The 22,173-nt window shown below is 37.4% G+C and overlaps 1 protein-coding gene across 1 annotated transcript in view; it reads left to right on the top strand.

The window, feature by feature from the left end:
* Positions 1-668: 668 nt before the first annotated feature.
* LOC122814254 (phosphatidylinositol 3-kinase regulatory subunit alpha-like) overlaps positions 669-22,173 on the top strand; it is a 2,697,787-nt gene continuing 2,676,282 nt past the window's right edge. Inside the window, exon 1 of the mRNA XM_044086851.1 lies at positions 669-736. The gene's annotated coding sequence lies outside the window, so the exon portion shown is untranslated. The remainder of the gene's footprint in view (positions 737-22,173) is intronic.

Below are 22,173 nucleotides of genomic sequence, written 5' to 3'. Positions count from 1 at the left end.
GAAAAAGCTGTGCTGATTTACATTTTATCAGAATTGTTAGTGTTTTTAGAAACCTTTGCCTAGCTCATAACTCAGGCGAGAAGTAGGCATAAGCTGCTTTTGAGATGGCAGACTCTTTACAGACTGCAGATGGCACAAGAAGATATTCAGTGCCCACAGTAGAGTGACATCACTGCCAAATAATATGATAGGCTAGAAAACTTACTGATATCATCACTAGATGATTTGATAGGCTGGTCAGTAGCCAGGATACTGATGTCATGGTCAAAAGATCTGATAGGCTGGGCAAGTTGGTAAGACACTGACATCACTGATAAAAAATCTGATAGGCTGGGCAGTGAACACCTCACTGACATCATTCATAAAAATAACCTATCACACAGCAACAGATCAGTTAACTGGGCAAGTATATTTCTAGTTTATGCTGTCACTTTTTTCCAATTTTAGAAACATACTGAGCTAGCACGATACCTGTTTTTTTTTTCTTTAAAACATTTTTGTGAAATAACTGCATTGCCAAGGTTTACCTGTGGTACGTTTCTAAACTAGAAATCTGGAAAATAAAGCTATCAATCTATAGTCATCCTGTCACAAGAAATTCACTGTCTTTTACATTCGAGGATTACTATACCCCCTAGTATAGATTAGCATGCAGATAGGCAAGCACAGGAAAAGAGTCAACATCTGATGAAATCCACATCACCAGAAGCAAGCAAGCGAGGTTAGGAAGCATCAGGTCTGCTGCTTTTACTTACCCTAGTTCAGGAAATAATGTGCTGCTGTTAGCTGTCAGCCATAGAATTATGAAGGTCAGAACTGTTATTATTAATTAGCAACACCCTTCCTTTTTATTTTCCCTTGATGATATATGCATGTCTATACCTATGCATGTAAGACTTTATACTAAAATTTATATGTTTTTGAGAGAACATATTTCATAAAATGAATAGATAGGTAAAGAAAGAAAAGCAAACAGAACTGCAGGAATGTATGACAGAGGACGTGCTGTGTGTTTATGCATGTGTGTGTGTGTGTGTGTGTGTGTGTGTGTGTGTGTGTGTGTGTGTGTGTATGCTCATGTTTGCACCATGAATGTACTATTTATGTACTATTTAAAGACCATTCTTAGCACCCAGACAAGAGAAACATGGAAGTATTACGGAATTCTCTCCACTCATTCATTCCCTGTCACACATTAAGAGATATTGCGTTCCTTATAAAGTACTATGTTAAGAAATTATCTGGCTAATCTTTGCATGTGTAGTACAGTGAAAAGCTTAGCAATTAAAAAGGCTGTGGCCAGACATTTTCAAATTAAATGCATGTTTATTCTTCTGACAGGTGTTAGTCAGGTGTTAATATACTTTGCTGTACATTGTTCTCTGGGTAGACCTGTGCAGTTTTCAGTTTCTATGGCAGGTGGTGTGAAAAGTGACAAAACTAATAAAGCAAAAATATAGCCTCAAAACAGAAATACAATCCAGCTTTAGAAGTATACATGTATTCTGTGAGAGGGAGCATAACATGCATATGTGGAAATAAGTGTATATGTCGCATGGTATATAAATATGAAAAGGATGAAATAGATGTAATTTGTCAATGAATTAAAATGGCACGAATTCTAAGAATAAAAATGATACGCTGCTTTGTGTCTTGGCAGAAGCACTTGTGCACATTATTAAGTATGTGCAGTAACACATTCTGCCACATTCACTTTAAACTATTATATACAGTTTATCACACTAAGTGTTTTCTAGACTATTCATAAGATGCAACAAGCTGAGGATTGCCCATTCAAATGATGGATTCTTATTATCCAGCTTTATATCATATTAAGGTAACTTACTTTTGTTCATGGCATTCTTAAACCTATTGAATCCCTGCTAGATTACATAAAAAATATACATTTTATTGACAAATATATATACTTCACGGGCACAGGATTTTTTTTCCAACACCTTTATTGAATTATCACTTGTAACATAGGATTTTGAATACAAATTCAGTTTCATAGCATCTAGTTCTGCCCTTCCTTTCCTAACATTCTATTTGCAGGATCTGGGGTCTGTCATAATATGCAAATATAAGGTCTCGAAAGATTTGATTTCATCCCCTTTTATTCTGTCTGATTTTGTCACAGGATCATACTCAGCCTTTTCAATTCTAGAGAATAGCCTTGAGTAAACCAGTTCTATAATCTCAGTACTTATTTAATGCCTTCCAGAAGTCAGTTATATCATTTTAACATTATATTGTTATAGGATATAGCCCCCTACATCCAGTGTAGGTGTTTGGAATTCCAGTTATCAGCTACTTTCTTCCCTTATTGGACAACAATCTCAGAGCACACAATTCCAGCCTCCCAATGTTGAAGTATGCTGGTTCCAGTTTCTCTTGTCCATTGATAGAGTATGACTTAAGATTCAGCTGTATCTGTTTACTTATTTGCCTCCGACACTCTCATAGGCTACCCCCAGTTTCACAAATGTGCATTCAGCTTAACTTGCAAAACTTGAACAGTGCAAAAAATAAGATTGCTACACAGCACCACCATAAAAGAAATAGCCATATTTCTATCAGATGATAACAGTGTAGTAGGTGTTGTCAGAAATGGCGAGGAAACAGCCTACAAGGGATGAAGTGGAACATCTGATAGGCTGGTGGAAAAGCAACAATCTGGCCTTAAATTTAAGCAAGGCCAAGGAATTAATAGTGGACTTTAGGAGGACTCAGGAGATACAGCAATCTCTGGAAATTAAGGGTCTAGCAGTGGAAAGAGTCAAATACACCAAGTTCCTGGGTGTGCACATCTCAGATGACCTATCTTGGTTGACTCACCTTAGCCCCACAGTGAAGAAGGCACAACAACATCTGCATTTCCTATGGAAACTGAGGAAGGCAAAACTGTCTCAGTCCATCCTCAAAGCCTTCTACAGGGGGACCATAGAGAGCATCCTCTCAAATAACATCATAGTTTGGTATGGTAATTGCAAAGCATCTGACCACAAGGCTTTCCTGAGGATAGTGAGGACACCAGGAAAAGTCACTGGTTCCTCTCCCTGATCCATAGATGATCCGCATGAGTCTCAGTGTGTGGGAAGGGCTAGGAAGGTAATCAACGATCCCACTCACCCTGACCATGGCGTGTACGTTTGCCTTTCCTCTGGCAGGTGGTATTACAGCTTATACTGCAAAACATCTAGACTGAACAGTTGCTTCTTCCCTCTATCCATAAGGCTGCTGAACTGGAATGCCAGGCATGACAGAGAATAATTAGATCAATATGCCATTGCTATGAAGTATCATTTATAGTAATCACTCTGGCAAATTGCTTCAATAACTGGTACAGTTAGCCTGATCTCTTATGTTATTACTTCCTGAATGTGCAATAGTCAGGAGTGAGTCACCACTCCATACATGTGCAATATTAACATCAGAATATATCATTCTACAATTCATGAAGTGCAATATTCTAAGCAATCACAATATGAAGTCATAGTCTTGCAATACCTACTAGTACAATACTGTCTGGCTTCCTGTCCAATTGTGGTAATTTATTATGTTGTTAATATTTTAATCATTACTGTATGTGAGTTAGTCTTACTGTCATTCAAACTATGTGTTCATTGTTATGTTTTGCTCTGAGAGCAAAGCAACGTAATTTTATTCAGTTTGCATTGCTGTACATATCTGAACGGCAGTAAGGTTTACTTTGACTTTGACAGATTACCCCAAGTATTGTCAATTCAAAATGACACCCAAACTTTCACATATCCCAGACAGCTGCCTGTAGCGTATGCCCAAGTATTTAGAATGACAGACTGCTTCTTTTAATTTTTCCTACATCCTGTTAGTCACAGCTCTGCCATCTGAATGCAGGCAAATAATCTCAGAATACAGAACTATCTGTCAAGTATAGTGGGAAACAAGAATGATGTCAAGGAGTGTCACTCAGATTACGTATAACCTTCATTACCCCATATGAAACACGAATCAAAAAGGATTAAAACAAAAAGCACCAATCACTTCAATTTAAGTGATATTCTGGTTATAATTTACCTGTTCAGACACCATGAAGTTGAAGTCAAGTGAGAATTTACTGGAAGGAAGAAACTTCATTGGCAAGATTATTTGCTAACATTGGAAAAGCTAAAAGAAATATATAAAAACTATTTTGTATATGTTAGTAAAAAAAGTGCATTCTAATATGCGTTATGTGTGTGTGTGTGTGTGTGTGTGTGTGTGTGTGTGTGTGTGTGTGTGTGTGTGTGTGTGTGTGTGTGTGTGTGTGTGTGTGTGTATGTATTTTTCCCGACTGGAATAGCACTAAAATTCTTAACTGACTGCATCCTGATATCTGGCTTGAATGTCAAACTAATATAATAGCTACTAAGATCTATAAACTGTTGTTTATTTATTTAGGATTACAACTTCTACTTGCCAACCCTTACGACAACATTTCTCAAATGGTGAGGTCAGCTCTCTGGGAAGGCTTAGGCCTGTTTTAAGAAATGATCAGTTATAATTACAAATGTTTTTTTGTTTTTTTACTATTTCTTATTATTTAAAATTGCTACACATCATGTTAAACAACAAATAAACATTCATTAATCATTACAGTGACTAAAAAAATTCAACTTTCATTTTAATGCTCATCAAAGTTAACTTTTGCTCACAATACAACAGTAGAAAACGTAATAAAGTTACATTTAGATCTTCCAACATTACATGATAAATCTCACAAACAAATCATTTATCAGTGTTATAGATGTCAGAAATCTACAAGGTATTTAGACAGCTGTAGTGCAACTCGTCTGTTCTTCTGAATCATCATAGTGCCACTATTTATGTAACTATGTACAATTAGCATAATATATTTCATGCCATTCATTCAAATTTACATATTTTATTGGAACATACACTAAACAGATTCTTCACTCTCCTTAGCTGTTCCATTCCCCTGATGGTCACAAGACTAGGAAGGAGAGGTCCGTCCGTTTATACTCAAGTATTACTTGGAGGTAAAGAATAATTCCTCCTCTATCCCAGGCTATCTAGGTACTGAAGCCATATGATCCATTTGTTTAGGAATCTCTGCCTCATATTTCACTACAGCAATGTTTGTACATCCTCAGCTAAATTGCTGATTCAACCTCTTAGCTTCTGCTGCATTGGAAACCTGTCTGACTTCCAGGTTTTGGTCATTATTATTATTATTATTATTATTATTATTATTATTTACTGAGGAGCTTTATTAGATAAAGCTTATTTACAGAGGACTGCATATGTATTGCTATTTCCAAAATAAACAAGTGATATTTAGAACTCATTGGAACATCCTTACTAATATTTGTTTGAAGTGTCTAAAAAACTGTAAGTCAAATTTTTATAAGAGGGGCAAGGCTAAAATATATGTCATCACTCCCTTTTGATTTGCCTTCCACAGCTACAACACTCAACATTTATGCTGGAAAATATTTTTAAGCTTTGCTGGAACATAAAAGTGACACTGAAGATACTTCCTTAAAAAATACAAAATCTTCATGACTTTGAAGCATAGCATTGCAACAAACAACCTTGTCTCCAATCCTCCCTTATTATAATTGTCAGGGTTTATCTATCTGGCATTCCAATCTGTTGTTGGATATCCCCCTGCTCAGAGTTCCCTCTGCCTCTTCCCCTTTGTGATGTCAGAACATTGAGGAAATATATTTTATTTTGTTGTTAGAATGAACGTTTTTGGTATTCATCAATCACTTCTGCCTCACGGCAATCAGGCTACCTACTGCACCTTATACTGATCCTCCCTAAACCACTTCTTAATTTGCAGATCTAAATTTTGTAGCATAAAGCATTTTTGCTTTAAATAACCCAGGATGTCCTTTCTCATAATGGGATGAAATGATGATGTGCTTCACGGTTTATTAATGTAGATTTCCAAACAGACTATTAAGGTTCATTGTGAATCGAATATACATTTTCAATTGTATTACCTGGAAATGAACAAAAGCTGGAACACCCATCCCCCACATCATACGGTAACCATATCCTATCCCATGTAATGCAAGATTCTTCCGCAGCTCAAACAAGTTTGTAAGAGCTGTTATTCAACATGGGTGATAACTTTGCATATGGGATCTAAAACAGCTTGCTGTGTATCCCAAAAGACTGTGGTAAAATTTACATATTCTGCACTAAAACCCTTTGATCAATTTAAAGATTCAGAATTTTTATTCATGAAAAAATTTTGCATAACTTCTTGGTGAGAGTCTGATAAAACATCAGAGAAGAAGCCTGCATAGTGTATAATAAACACACTTCAGATATTTTAATTTGTTACTTTTCCAAAGACAGCTACATCTAGCACCCCCAATTGCTATTGCTTCCACCTTATTGACATTAATTTTGTACTCAGAGAATTTAGTGGATTGTTTTATCAAACTGGATAGGTAATCCAAGTTGGTGTCCAGGTCAAAATACTGTCAGCAAATAGTGATGATTTAATCTAGTGAGGGCCCGATGGTTCACTTGTATTGCTGATTGTCATATCACCAGTGCTAGGGCTTCCACTTAGGCAGAGAATAACAGAGGGGATAGGAGCAACCCTGATCTATTGTCCTTATTTGCTAAAAAATATCTAATGACTGACAAAAAAATCTTAATTTCAGCTTTAGTGCCCTTATAAATGGCCTGCAACAAAGTAATAAACCCACTTGGGAATTCCATTCTTCTTAGAACATCAAAGGAGAAAAGCCAATTAGCTCTATCAAATGTGTTTTTGGCATTGAATCCTAATAGTAACAGAGGTTTCTGGGGCAACTGGTCATCCCCGGTAATTAAGACATTTAAGAATGTTATCATGTATCTGCTTGCCCAAACACACCATTGATCCCAGAGAATCAAATTAGGGATAGCTTTAGCCACTGTCTTTGCTTTGCTAAAATAGTCAAATAATTTATAAATGTGGTTCAGAATGGAAACTGGTCGGTATGAGGATGACAATACAAACTCCTTTCCCTCTATAAGGATTACTGAATAATAGCCTTTGTCCAAGAAGATGTTACTTTTCCAGCAACAAGGGCCTCATTCATTAATTCTAGCCAGAAGAGGCTTAAATCATCTCAAGGCAGCTTCCATACATCTAAAGGAAACCTGTCATAACCCAGGGATTTCTCTAGGGGCTGCTACATCAATATCAGTTTTGGATCATCCATTGTAACAGGTACTAGTAGTTCTGCTGCTTAACTAAACTCTAGTTTAGAAATGTGCACCCAGTCTAAAACATTAGTTATTGCCTTCAACATTTCAGCTGCAGGGGACTTCTGTTTGGTAGAATTTAACATAATATTTCTGGAATATCTCAAATTACTTTAGGGTGAGTAACCCTTGCTTGCAATTGCTCATTCTTAATCTTATAAATTATACTTTCATAAACCTCCTAGCTAAGTTTTAACACTAATGGCCTCACTGACTGTGAAGAAACATAAAAATAAAGAGACTTTAAGGTCACCATGTAAAACTGCAGTCTTTCAAAATGCTCATCTCTCCCACACTCCACCTTTTCATAATGCAACTTTCCCTCTGATTACAAAGATGCAGTTTTAAACTGGCATTTCTCAATATTATCCACTACTTGCTCTATCTTTCCATATTATATCCCCCAATACATTTGAGTCTTGGCCCATACTTTCATTTTATAGTTTACTGTACCTTAAATTCTTCCCAGTCATCAGGGCACATTTCCCCATTTCCCCTTCTTTTGCTCTTGCTGTTCCAACAATTTCTCCCTGCACTGCTGCTTAAATCTGTTTCTAACCTATAAAGAAAAAAGGTTGATGTGCATAAACCCCTATATCTTCACACAAAACAAGTATCAATGGAGAATGGACTGATAAGAGTAAGAGTTGGAAATATTGATCCTTAACCCTGTAGTCATGTTCCACTGAAATATAATTGCCTGCCTCACCTAGACCAGGCTGAAAACCTGGGAGAGTAGGAAGTAAAATAATTCAAATCCCCATCAGCATGTAACACTGTATAGGTGTCCCATGGCCCAAAAAATTTAACAGTAAGAGTCAATACATTTCATGACAGTTGAGAGTCCTCACTTTCCGAGGTCACTATCTAAATCAAATGTATGTAAGATTAAATCATAGAATCTCATAATTAATGTTAATTCTTTGTTAGACATCATCTGATTTGAACTCATCCTCTTCAGCTTCATCTGCTCAACCCTGACTGGGATATGACCAAGGAAATAGTGATATAGTTTCCCAACCAGCAGAATTTTATCCTTAAATGCCTCTCTTGTGTATCTTCTAACATCCCTTCAACCAGTAGATGAAGTAACTTAAAAATTAGTAGGACTACCCCTTACATCTTGAACCAGAGAAGCTTAAGCATGTTATTTCTCTTATAGTATCTATCATATATTTTTTAACTCTCTCTACTGGTTCACCATCAGTACTCTCCTAAACAGCTGGCACATTTGTTCAGCATTATCAGGGCAAGGGTTGACCAGCAGATGCTGTGCTTTAGACAGCCATTAGGTGTGGTTCGAGAGTTTTATTCTTAACCCTGTTGACCCTAAAATGCCCTGCTAGTGGAGAAGCAGGGGAACATGAAAAGGGCTGCTGCACAGATTGTCCAATATTTCCACAAGGGATATTCTCAGTAAGCTGTTCTGATCCTCCCCTTAACCGCAGGGAGTGGTTTCCCCCATTTCCATTAGAGAAATTGCACTTTCCTAATGGGCTTCTGACTGCCTGCTTCCCTGCCCCCCCCCCCCCGAGAAGTGAACAAGCATCACCGCTTCATTCTTCTTCCTCCCTACCTGGATCCTGTACTGTTTAAGGCTGCTAACTGAACCGCGGTCACCTGAGTTATAATAATGTCTCCATTCCTCTGTAGCATGGAGCCAAGATTCCTCCAGTTTATCTAGTTGTATCATTTGAAGGGCAGGGCTACTATAGCATAGTTTTTTAAATACAGCAAAGATCTATACCTTTTCACTGAGTTGGAAATAAAATTAACATTATAAGAAACCATATTAATGCTGGACTTCATTTCTTGGTTCATAGGTGTCTCGACCTTCTGCCCATCTCAGGCAATAGCAGCACAGACTGCTTATCCTCTGCATAAACAATGCTCTATAAAAAAACGTTCAAGAAAAGAGAAATTTTAGTCCAGTGCCACTTAAAATTTACCATTTTCAATGGAAGACCAAAGACAAACAACTGGAAATTACCTCCCACTAATGACTTCATGATTCTTTGTACATTATTCTCTTATATGTCACAAATGTATGTATTGTATACCCTAATTATACTTTGTACCATATTTTTTATATTCTTAAATGATTGTTGTATTGCTATAAATTTTGTAACTTGTTTTCTTTATCTGGAGCTTTTCTCCTTGGGTCTCCACTGAAAATGGGCCACCAGTCTAGTGGATCAACCTTCATAGGCTATAAGGGCATTTATAAAGCTAGCCTTTTTTGGCTTACATACCTTATATATTATAAAAAAATACCATTGGTTTTGGTTTGTTGTGCCTCTGTCCAGCAGTGACACATTGATGATCCTGGTAAACCTCACGATCGATCTCCCATCACAGGTCTAGATTTCTCTTGAAGTCAGCGAGGTGCTCTGTCAGCACATCCCCTCCAGCACATGCTAAGGTTATCCGTGCTTTGCTCTAGTTGTTTTGGCTTTGGTTTAAGTTTTTTTGGATTGGATTTTTGATTTATGTTGGATTAATTCGGGTTGGACATGCATTGGTATATGTCAGGCACATGTCACCTCTGAGCAGACGGAATAGAGCTGGAGAATGTCAATATGCAGTCAATCTGGCAGCATATGACAGATTTTGCAGCTCCCTTCTTTTTTTTTCTCTCCTTTACTTTTCAGATGTCTCAATTGTGGATCGAGATGGGGCATTAATACTCATCATTGGTCTGATAAGTGAGTGATCAGATGAATGATACAGGAGAACAGTGTAATGTGAATCTGGAAAATGATATGGGAGGTGATCAGGATGGCAAATCTCAATGGCTCTTCATGATGAATGTCAGAGTGTCAAATAGCCAGTGTCACTTGGTCAAAATAAAGGGTCCTGTCAACCTTCTTCTGTGCTTCCTCCCAAACCTCTATATGGTGGCTTGGGGTTACCTTTGTTTTTAGGTTCTGGTATTTTTTCGAAAGGTTTTTTTTATTTTTTTTTTGGGCCAGGGGGCTGCTGCCTTTTGCTGGGCCCCCCTTCTCTGAGTCCGTGGATCTGGCATGTCTGATCTGGATGCACTTCCACTTGTTTCTGCAAACTTGCAAAACCAAAGTCCTCCTATGTTAGCCTGTACTTCTCCCAAGTAGATGCCAAACAATAGAGAGAATAGGGGGCCAAACTGGGGGAGCCCGGGGGGACACCACTTGACCGTGGCTTTGGAGTCTGACAGCGCGGCCAACAACAAACTCTGTGGGTTCTGTCCTTAAGCCAGTTTCTAACCCCATGGGTTTACATTTAAGCTGGTAAGTTTTTTACATTTTTATTTTAGTATTTTAGTGTGCTGGTGTGTATTGTCAAGGTAGTGCAAGGTCAAGGTAGGCTGTATGTCAATGGTCTTTGGTGACTGACTGAAGAAGAAGACCACTGTCAAAAAACCAAGTTCAAAAATGATGAATCAAAACTGACAAAGGTTGGGTGCTGAAAAGTCCAATGTCTGCAAGTTGTTTATCTTTATGAGTTCCTATATCCTCCTTGATCCAGCTTATAGACTAGACAAGACTTGGCTAAATTGGGGTCCATAGAGTACCAACCAGGTTTTGTGGAGGCGCCACCAGTGGGGATCGTGACAACAGCCAACAGCCGCCACCCTAGGCTGAATTAAGGCTGAGCTGAGATTAAACAGCTGCCTCCTCATTAATTCCTTATTCTCATTTAGGGGGACACCATCCAGTCCCATCCATCCCCATTTGTGTTTTGTTTTTTTGTGCTTTAGCTTTTTTCCTGCGCATTTGAGGGATGTGATGGAGGCAGGGCTGGGTGGGCTATATAGTTATCTTAGGGGGGAGAGGGGGGGGGGTTGCACTGAACCTGTCTGCTGCCAGTAATAATGTGTGGTGGTTGTGTGATTTTTGTATTTTTTTGGACTAATTCTGAGCATATCTGGGAGTTTCCACCCAGGTTCCTAACATAGCTGAAAAAGGCCTTATGATTGTTAGTTACCTGGTTAACAAAAGACAAATAAATAAATAAATATAATAATTCCTTATAAGATAAACCCATCAACTAACTGTAGAGAACAAGCTATGTAAAAGATTTCAAAATGTGCATTGTCACATTCCAAGATAAAGAATTTACTCCTGTACATTATATCTCTCCGATTCATTCAGAACTAAGTAATGCGCTCCTTATTTAATATCCTCTCATATCAGTCTAAAACTTTCACTTCAAACTGTTGTAATATTATCCTTAAACAATATTAACATGAAACACTTCAAAACATAATGAACTGTAGTACAAATTCGTCACTTACATATTTACAAATCCAGGACACACTCAGTATTACTAACTATATAAGCAATGTAAAAAGATGAAACTGCCAGATAACAAAAAAACAAAACCAAAACAGTCAGTTCAGGCGGCTTTGGATGGCAGAGACAATGGGTAAGCCCACACTCCTATAGTAATGCTGACATCATCACAGATTTCCAGCCTTCTCAAATGCTAACAACTTGAATTTATTTAGTCTGCGAAATGTCTACTTCATATAGCTAGCTTAATTAAAAACTCAATATTCAAATCTTAATCTAGAAAAATACTTTATGTACCTTAGAATTGTGTTTCTTCAAAAACCATCAGAAACTAAATGATCAGAAAAAGTTGAATATTTTTGTCTTTCTACTCATATCAGAGGCTGAAAATCTGATTGGATCTCATTTGCATTGACTGGCATTGCCCATAATCTCTTGCAAACTGCAGACAAAAAAGAACATGAGCTGGGGATGTTAAGATGCTCACATCATGTGACTAATAACTAGTGCGAACAATGTTTACTTTCACATGAGGTCTCTGACACATACTGTAATATAACAGAAAAAACACAAAATTATTCACAATTGTACAATTCACCAGCAAAGTTACACTCAAAAGTAGTGAAACAATATATTTTTCACACAATTCTCAAGTCATTTTTGTCAAATACTCTGCCATCCGTTTCTGATGTCTAGTCTCTGCTCCAATCACCTATTCCTCTGCATACTCCTAAAGATCAGAAAGGAGTGAGAGACCTCACATATAATCACTGAACCATCTCCAGCTCCAGAAGATGCAATGGCACCTTCCACCAAATGGTACGGCATCCATACTCCCTGGTAAACGTATCAGAAAAGCTAAGGTTTCCAAAGCTTCAGTGAAAGTTTCCATGCTGAAGGAAGCAGCATCATATGTTAGGACAAGGAGACAACTCATCCTTAATTCTGTTGTTTTTACTTTACCGTAACAAGGAAGAAGAGCGCCTGCTTTTACCTCATGGCCTAGGAATAATACTTTTCAAAAAAGCAATCTTACAACACTAATCTAGACCATTTCACTTGCTTCTAATGAATTTTAAATGTAAAATAAAATAAAATAAAAATAAAATAATCTAGACCATTTTACTTGCTTCTATGTTGCAGATGGAAGCTTCTCCTTCTGAGAATAAGTCTGAGGTTTCAGCACTATGGGTCTATTTCCCTCAGGCCAAGAGGAGAACCTTGACTTACTTAAGACTCTCTAGGCTCATTTAAACCACACTTCAGAGTCAGGCATATCGAACCACAGATCTAGGTGCTGCTGCAGTCTTGCCCTTACAATATTTTTTGGGGGGACACCCACTATTTTCACATTCCTTCTTTAGGCTCAGGTTTTTTTAGATTGGTTTGATTTCCATTCAGCTGCTCTGCATTGACTTGCAGCATTTCTCTACACACCCCTTAGGCTTCCAGTTTTCCATTTACAGATATCTTGTGAAGCTCTGATGGCCATTTAAAGCTATATCCAGTTCTGCCTTGTTTTTTTCTGATTACAACAGACTCATGTTCTCAAGGGATGACATTGAGTTGGCATTTGGATCTAGAGCCACAGATTTCTGGTCTTCTATTGTCATTCCAACAGCCATTGCCATGTGGCTACCGAGTTTGTCAATATTTCTCAAACTAAATGCTATAATACTCCCCATATTTTTTTTCTTTTTGAAACTAGAAGGTGACATCTGCCTACTGCAATTTCTTATTCTTGTCTTTCTGAGTATTTTGAAAGAACAAGTACACCTTTTAAGAGAAAATTTACATAAAGGGAGAGAGTTCATGGAAAGTACTGCTATCTCTTAAGGCACCATATCAGATGTCTCTGGCATCTACAGAAGTTTCATGTGTAAAGTACAAACTATTCAGTATTACTTTACATGGAATCAGGCTAGAAGTAGAAGGATAACAGCCACTGAATACATGTTTTTCACTGAACATCAATATTAAAATAAATGATAAAATCAATACTAATTATATCAAGTTTGTATGTGTGTGTGTGCTTGTGTCTGTGTGTGTGTGTGTGTGTGTGTGTGTGTGTGTGTGTGTGTGTGTGTGTGTGTGTGTGTGTGTGTGTGTGTGTGTGTGTGTGTGTGTGTGTGTGTGTGTATGCGTGCATGTTCTTGTGTGTATGCTTGTGCGTGCATATATGTGTCCATGTGTGTGTGTGTGTGTGTATGCATATATGCGTCCGTGTATGTGTGTGTGTGTGTGCATGTGCTTGTGTGTATGCATGTGTGTGCATATATGTGTGTGTGTGTGTGTGTGTGTGTGTGTGTGTGTGTGTGTGTGTGTGTGTGTGTGTGTGTGTGTGTGTGTGTATGCATTTGTGTGCATATATGTGTCCGTGTGTGTGTGTGTGTGTGTGTGTGTGTGTGTGTGTGTGTGTGTGTGTGTGTGTGTGTGCACGCACACTTGTGCACATGTGTATGCTAGAAATCACAGCCCAGCATTGTCTGTATGGAGGTCTGTTATTGCATCAAAAATAAACTAGGTGGACCAAAAACTGATATTGCTCAATAGCAGAAACCAAAATTTTAATCCACAGTGACTTGAAGCACTTTTCATTTGTCCTCACGACAAACTTCCTCAGAAGTACATAGAAAACCCAAAAGCAGGTAGTATTTAAATACTCTGACGTAATTACATGTCTAATCTACACATAACCACATGACCCACAGCAAGTACGTAAAATTTAACACTAGAACTAAAAATATACATTCAAATACTCTCTTTAAAAATATATATTTCAAATTTCTGATGTACCATATAAACACATATAAAAGTGTATGTATGTATGTATGTGAGGAAGTTTGTCGTGAGGACAAACAAAAAGCGCTTCAAGTCACTGTGGATTAAAATTTTGGTTTCTACTACCGAGCAGTGTCTGTTTTTGGTTCACCTAGTTAATTTTGTGTTAGGGTAATTTTATGAGTTATTGCATCAAAATGCCATTGAACACTGATGTGAATGATGTCAGTTTTCACTAAGGGGTGCTGCAGGTTTGCCATGTCAATCTCAGTTGTTGAGGGCAGCTCACTATAGAGGTACATAGCTATAATTTTATACTTGAATGCACTTGCTGAGGAACTTATTCAAGGTTAACCTCTCACAATAGAAGAGTAGGTCATCTTTCTTTCAACCACCTTACTAATGTATGCTAATCTTAACCCTGCCCCTAACGCAAACATTGTACCTTACCTTAAAAATCCCTTACTGCTCCCTAAACTTAATGTCTACCTCCTACACCGTAAGTCTAAAATCACCTTCCCACTCTCTCCCTACAGCTGCCACATGTAGCTCACTCAGACTCACATAATGTGTTTAGATAAGCTGTGGTAGCTGCTTTTCTGAACTTGCATTGGAGTTTGCGCATGAGCAGAGGCCTATATGAGCTACAAGATGCTTGAGGCAGCCTGTATGAGCTATAACATGCTCGAGGCAGCCTGTATGAGCTACAAGATGCTCAAGGCAGCCTGTATAAGCTACAAGATGCTCGAGTCCCTGGTTTCAAGACAGTAATCTGCGAGCACTTAGGGCCAGCAACTTGATGTTTATATGAATTACATTACCAACTGTCCTCAACTGTATCATTCAGTCTTGTAATATCTTGATGTGATTTAGAACAGTTTCTATAAACTAACTTTTTTGCACATTCCTGCTTGTGGTTTACATTAAGGTACTCTAAGTTTGACCCTTTTAGGCAATTATTATTTTTCTCTTATGTCACAGTTAGAGTTTGTAAACATGGTGAAAAAGGTATTATTGCATTATAATGCCTAAATTATGTCAACAAAATTAATAAGACAGATGTCTTTGCCACCAGAAACCATAAAAGGAATGAATATATAAATTACAAAACTTGAAAGGATAGGTATTTAAACAAAATAATACAAGGTGTATTATGTGCAAATGTATTCTCAAACAAAGCTGTTTTCTAAGTCATGACTTTTAGGTTATAATCACAGATAGGCTATAAACAGAGATAGTTATAACTATTGGTGAAACAGTAACTATATGAGAAGTCATTGATGTTTTTTCTTTTTTATGCAATGGAGACAGTGCCATTGGTACTATAAAAATAACTATGGATATTGTATTATCATGAACTATGACTGTTTCTAATAAATTTCTTCTGTTTTCATTATTCATATTTTTTTCATGTCAGGAATATTGCATTTTTTCTGTCCAGAATTCAGGGCACATGTAGCAAATCAAAATTAAACAAGTAACAGCTTGGTAAATCAAACATGCATCTTTGAAATATACTTTTAGTTATTATAATTTCCATTAAGACATTGTGGGACAAGAACTTACCACTAAGATTCATGATTTTTTGCTCTCCTTTGTTACTTCTTATCAGTAATATGCTGATTTACTACATCCTTTGGAGAATAAATATTGCATTTATTCCCTCATTCTCCTCACTACTGTATGTAACACAATAAATGAAAATTGTTTCAGTAAAAACTAAATGAACAAGAAGCTTTCCCTAGTCAGTACATTGGGTAGGTTTGTTAATCTGCTCTTTTTAACTGTGTCAGCCCTGCCAAATATTTACAATTACTGTTCATACTGAGGCATGCCTCTTAGGTTACAGCATGACATGACATGCTTTGTGCAGGGATAATGGCATGAGATGGCCTGGATGAAGTCATATGTCAAAGGTCACCACTCACCCCCCTCCCACACTTTTAAGAAGTGTCATGATCCTAGCACAAAGCAAATCCTGAAATGTTTTATTGTTAAATGTGAGTAAGAAAGGGATTATACATAGGAAGAAAAGAATACAATATGTAGGCTTACTAATGCTCTGTAATTTGACTACTTTGTCAGTAGATGGCAGACATTACTTTTCCCCCTTTTCTAAAACACAAAAGTAACTAGATGTGCATTTTTGCTGTTTAATTATTTAAAGAGGTCAAGGACTGGTTTTACTGATATTTTATATTTTATCACAAGCTCTGCTGCTCCATCAAGTTTCTGAATTTTGCTAAATGCTGTTAGTTACCACATTTGGAGGATTCCAGCCAATCTGCACTTATTTTGGTGAGATGCAGAATACAATTCTTTGTACCTTTTTTTCATTAAAGTTAAAATTAATTATTTTATTTCACTGATAAGAGGGAGATTTTTGTTTAAACATAAAAAATAAACTTCCACAGCAACTAATTTGATTGTGGTAAACTTAACAGGCAGTACGCACCATTTTTTCATGGTCAAAATGAATTATAGTGCATTTTGAACGGACACTTTCCTTTTGCTTATGGTCCTGTAGCCCTATTACTTAGTATACATATATACATTTGTGTGCATGCATGTGCTGATGTGACATATCTGTCATAAATGCTAATACAAGAAAAGCTTTATTAATGTTAATAATGCATGCTGTGTGTGCCGGCAGTACCTCTAGTCATCACAATGTGAAAATAGGAGGTATTGCCAGCACAGCTAGCTGGAATTCTAAATGTCATTTGTGAATATCAAACTGATTTATACAGGATGCTTGTGTTAGAAATGTATTAGAACTGCATGTAATGCGTATATCAAATGGATTTGTATGGATGTATGTGTTGAAAATTTATTTGTAAAGTGCTTGTTTTTAAAATGTATCAACAGTTTGCCCTACTGGAGAGAAGAGAAATGTACATGCACTATTGCAACTGTTTAAATGTATCTGTTTAAAAAGAGGAAACTGGAAGACAGGATGTTAACCTCAGTCCAGCAAACTTTAAAATATATCTAAAATTAAATCACTTTACGGGCTAGGTCATAAAGATGCTATCTTACAGGTTTCAATGCAGCCAGAGACACAAATGCTGCACTAGGAAGCTTTCTGCATTGTCTTTGGGATAAACTAATTACTACTGTGGAATCGTGGAGGTGTGAAATTGTTTTATAACTTCCAGCACCTGCCACAGATCAGAACAAAAGCCCTTGTATATGTATTTTTACAGGTAGATGCTAAATCTTGGCAGCTTCCAGCAATGGGGGTTTGTATGGGAACTAGAAGTCAGATGACCAGAAGTGATGTCATTCTGCAAGCTATGTCAGCAGTAATATTTTAGATATTATTCTGAGAAGTCTCTGAGTGACACAGAGTATTCTGTTTGGCACCTGACTAGAAAGAATGCTCATGTATGTCATCTTGCTTTGTCCAAGTAAGTTATTAGGAAATAGTATAATTGTCTTAGATTCAGTCAGCAATACAGAGAAGCTTAGTTTAGATATTGTTTTTCTTTAGTTTTCTGATCCTGTCGTTTAATGTTATTTTAGATATTTCCTGTGATTTTGAACCCTGATGTCACTGTGAATAGATATTTAGTATTGCCTTGTTCTTTTATTTATTATTAAATATATTTAAACCTTTCATTGTGGCTTATCTTTGTAGAGCTATTTAAGTTTTGAGAGTATTTGCATATTTATTTGTTGACACTGTATGGGCCACTCCTAATAGCCTTGCTGTTGGTTAAACTACGATTTGTATTAGTATTAATATTACACAGTAAAATTGGGCACCCTTTATTAAGGGCCTTAAAGTAACTGGCGAGGGGTTCTCTAGGCAAAAGGGAACATAGCTAGTAAACATATGCCAGCCTTTCCCAGTGTGTGTGTGTGTGTGTGTGTGTGTGTGTGTGTGTGTGTGTGTGTGTGTGTGTGTGTATATATCAAATCTCAAAGAGTGTGTGTGTCAGCTACTTGTGCAGGGACACAAAGCACTGGTTGGACAGAGAGAGTGTTGGAGGACTTGACTTGGAAGCCTGGCTAAGGACACAACTCTATAGCTCTGCTAGTGGGGAGTCTTATTGGGGATCTGAAGAAAGAGAGAAGAACCAGCACCCAGACTGATTGTGTTCCATGTGTGCTCTTAAGTGAAATTATGCTTGATTGTGCTTGACACAGAGAGCTGCATCTGGAGATCCTGTGTGTGTGTACCTGTTATCCTCTCAGTGAACTTTTCCCACAGGTGCCAGTGTTGATGATTGAGGCTCCTTGATTACTCGCCTAGAGGTGGGGCATCACATTGTGCTATCTCTTTTTTTGTTTTTAAGGTATCATTTCATAACATATTTCTGCATAATTAATCAAAGACAGCAAAGCTGTCATAAAATGCCTTTGTCTTATAAGACATTTTTTGGTATTTGCTAGTCTATACTTTGAAAACTTGCTTTACACATTTCTTTCTCATGCATTTCTCTTCGCTCCCCACTTATTTTATAACATATTCTCCCTCAGGAAGTTCAAGTGATTTTACAAAGGTCCTTCAAAATTACAAAGCCAAACTAATGATAATAATAATGGTGTGAAGGCACATGGAATGGTAGATAACTTCAGACATGCTATTAGTTTTCTACTCAAAATAATTTACTCAGCCTGCAAAACCAAAAAAGCCTTCTTTTCAGGATTTTAGTTTCAGTAAAATATACCATTTTCACAGCTGTTTATAATAAATGTAATATGTTTATAAATGAGGAAGGTATGCTGTTGCATTTTAGCAGTTCAATGAACTTGTTTGTGTGTGTGCCTCTGAAATTGTTGCATTTGTGCCATGTGTATTTCTTTGCCTTGTATTCTCATGTCTGAATATTGCTCTCAAATGTTGTATATTATAATCAGGAGTATATATTGGCCTATACAATAGCCCAAGGCATGCAAACTGACATTTTTAGGCGGTCCTATATCTTATTCATCTGTATAAAGCAGCGGAGAACAGCATTCATTACGTAAACGGCTAATTTATCTCTACCATTTTAAATAACTGGAATTTTGTATTTACTTTAAGGGTGATGTGCAGAGCTGTAGTAACTACAGAGGGATTAAATTGATCAGTCACAGCATGAAGTTATGGGAAAGAGTAATGGAAGCAAGGTTAAGAAGGGATGTGATGATTAATGATCAGCAGTATGGTTTCATGCCGGGAAAGAACACTACAGATGTGATCTTTGCTCTGAGAGTGTTGATGGAGAAGTACAGAGAATGTCAGAAGGAGTTGCATTGTGTTTTTGTAGACTTAGAGAAAGCATATGACAGGATGCCTAGAGAGGAGTTGTGGTATTGTATGAGGAAGTCAGGAGTGTCAGAAAAGTATGTAAGAGTGGTACAGGATATGTAAGAGGGTAATGTGATGGCGGTGAGGTCTGCGGTGGGAGTGACGGATGCATTTAAGGTGGTGGTGGGGTTACATCAAGGATCAGCTCTGAGCCCTTTCTTACTTGCAATGGTGATGGACAGGTTGAGAGACGAGATCAGACAGGAGTCCCCTTGGACTATGATGTTTGCAGATGACATTGTGATCTGTAGTGAGAGTAGGGAACAGGTGGAGGAGACCCTGGAGAGATGGAGATATGCTCTAGAGTAATAAAGGTCAGCAGGACTAAGACAGAATATATGTGTGTGAATGAAAGGGAGGATAGAGGGATGGTGAGGATGCAAGGAGTAGAGGTGGCGAAGGTGGATGAGTTTAAATACTTGGGGGTCAATAGTTCAGAGTAACAGTGAGTGTGGAAGAGAGGTGAAGAAGAGAGTACAGGCAGGATGGAGTAGGTGGAGAAGAGTGTCAGGAGTGATTTGTGACAGACTAGTATCTGTAAAAGTGAAAGGGAAGGTCTACAAGAGGGTAGTGAGACCAGCTATGTTATATGGGTTGGAGACAGTGGCAGTGACAAAAAGGCAGGAGTTTGAGCTTGATGTGGCAGAATTAAAGATGTTAAGATTTGCACTGGGTGTGATGAGGGTGGACACGGTTAGGAATAAGTATATTAGAGGGTTAGCACAGTTTGGAAGGTTTGAGAGACAAAGCCAGAGAGGCACGATTACATTGGTTTTGACATGTGCTGAGGAGGGATGCTTAGTATATTGGGAAAAAGATGCTAAGGATGAAGCTACCAGGTAACAGGAAAAGAGGAAGGCCTAAGATAAGGTTTATGGATGTGGTGAGACAGGACATGCAGGTGGTTGGTGTGACAGAGCAAGATGCAGAGGACAGGAAGAAATGGAAATAGGTGATCTGTTGTGGCGACCCCTAATGGGAACAGCCGAAAGAAGATGATGATGATGACTTTAAGTTACAACCAGAAAGTAAAAAACAGAAAGGAAATGGAAATCTACAAGTGGGAAAGTGAACATCTATCCACATTCATGTACAATATAATCCTTCTAAATACAATATGGCACAAAGAAAATACGTTTTCAATATTTGGGTGATCTGTACTTTTCAGTAGCAAAGGTACAGTAGAAGATTTTGATTTATGGTTATAGACTCGCTTGGCTGCCAGGAAATATCAGCAAATTCAAATTATTTAAGCATTCTGCTGAGCAACACTACTTCCCATTGCTAATTATGACTTATCAGAGACAAAGTTATACATTTCAGTCATTTAACTGGCTGGGTCCTTGTGTTTTTCCTAGTTCAATTTAGAATATTTTTTATTGCCAGCTATTCAATCATACAAAAACATGTGTTGTGTGCATGCTCAGTGGATATGCTGCATCTTTTGATAAACTTCTAGAATGCCATAACTAAAGCATGCATTATGTGTTTGCCATTTCTTCCAATATGAACAGATTTCAGTTGTAGGTGTTTGACTTAGTGGGAAATATAGTTATTCATTTATTTATTGATTGATTGATTTAGGAGGAAGAATTCTGTGCATGTGTTTTACAGGTTTGGTGTGTGGAATTTCCTTTTTTATACTGAAGTGTATGGGAATGGGAGATGGTGTTTTACTATTCTTTAATTTTATTTTTGCTTGTTATTTAAAAGTAAGACTACTTTTGGGTTTTAATATTTTTTTAGGTTGACTAGGGTAAAATGAGTGATTGTATGTTTCCGTGTTTAATTTTTAATCAAGTGACATAAACAGGTCATTCTTTTCCACTGTTGCTTGTTGACCATCAGCCCATTTTCAGTCTATTGGTTCATTCATCCCCAAAACCTGCCATATTTCAAAAGGTACAGTCAATGTTTTAACACTACATATGTCACACAGAGAGAGCTCATTATTAAGGCAGCTATACTACAAGTGTGTTTCCTAATAGAGGCCCTAATCTAGTGTGCAATGATGAAGAGTCCAAGGAGATGGCATACAGAGGTCCATTACAACATACATTTATGCATCTCTGTGTATGTATATATTTATTCATTTGTTTGTTTGTTTGGGCAAGTCTGGCTGGGCAGAGCCTATTTTCAGCGGAGGCCTGGGGAGAAAAGTTTCACCACAGTACATTTATATTGACAAGTGAATTTCAGACAGTTCTCAGTAAAACAGCAGTTACATTCCTCACAAAACAATAAACATAATCACAAGACAGTTATATTCAGTAAAGTATATTACATCAACAAGTATAGGTCTATACAGTTTTTCTAGCTTGCAGAACTATTATTGATACTGCACAAGGGAAAACATTTTTATAAAGAAGTTTAATGTTCTTACATTTCAGAGAAGAAAAGTTTACAAGTTCAAGATACGTAACGAAGTAAGTTATAAAATTATGTAGGAATGGAGATTTTAGTATTGCACAGGTTTGTAAAAGGTTCAAGTGTAATTTATAAAATTATGTAGGAGCAGAGGGGAGATATTAGTAGTCTAGAGGAAGATAGTGGCAATGACATGTG

This window comes from Protopterus annectens, chromosome 10.part0 (genome assembly GCF_019279795.1).
Source record: "Protopterus annectens isolate FY-2018-M chromosome 10.part0, PAN1.0, whole genome shotgun sequence".
Lineage (NCBI taxonomy): Eukaryota > Metazoa > Chordata > Ceratodontiformes > Protopteridae > Protopterus > Protopterus annectens.
The sequence above is the reverse complement of the archived record's forward strand: the minus strand, read 5'-3'. Positions and strand labels throughout refer to the sequence as shown.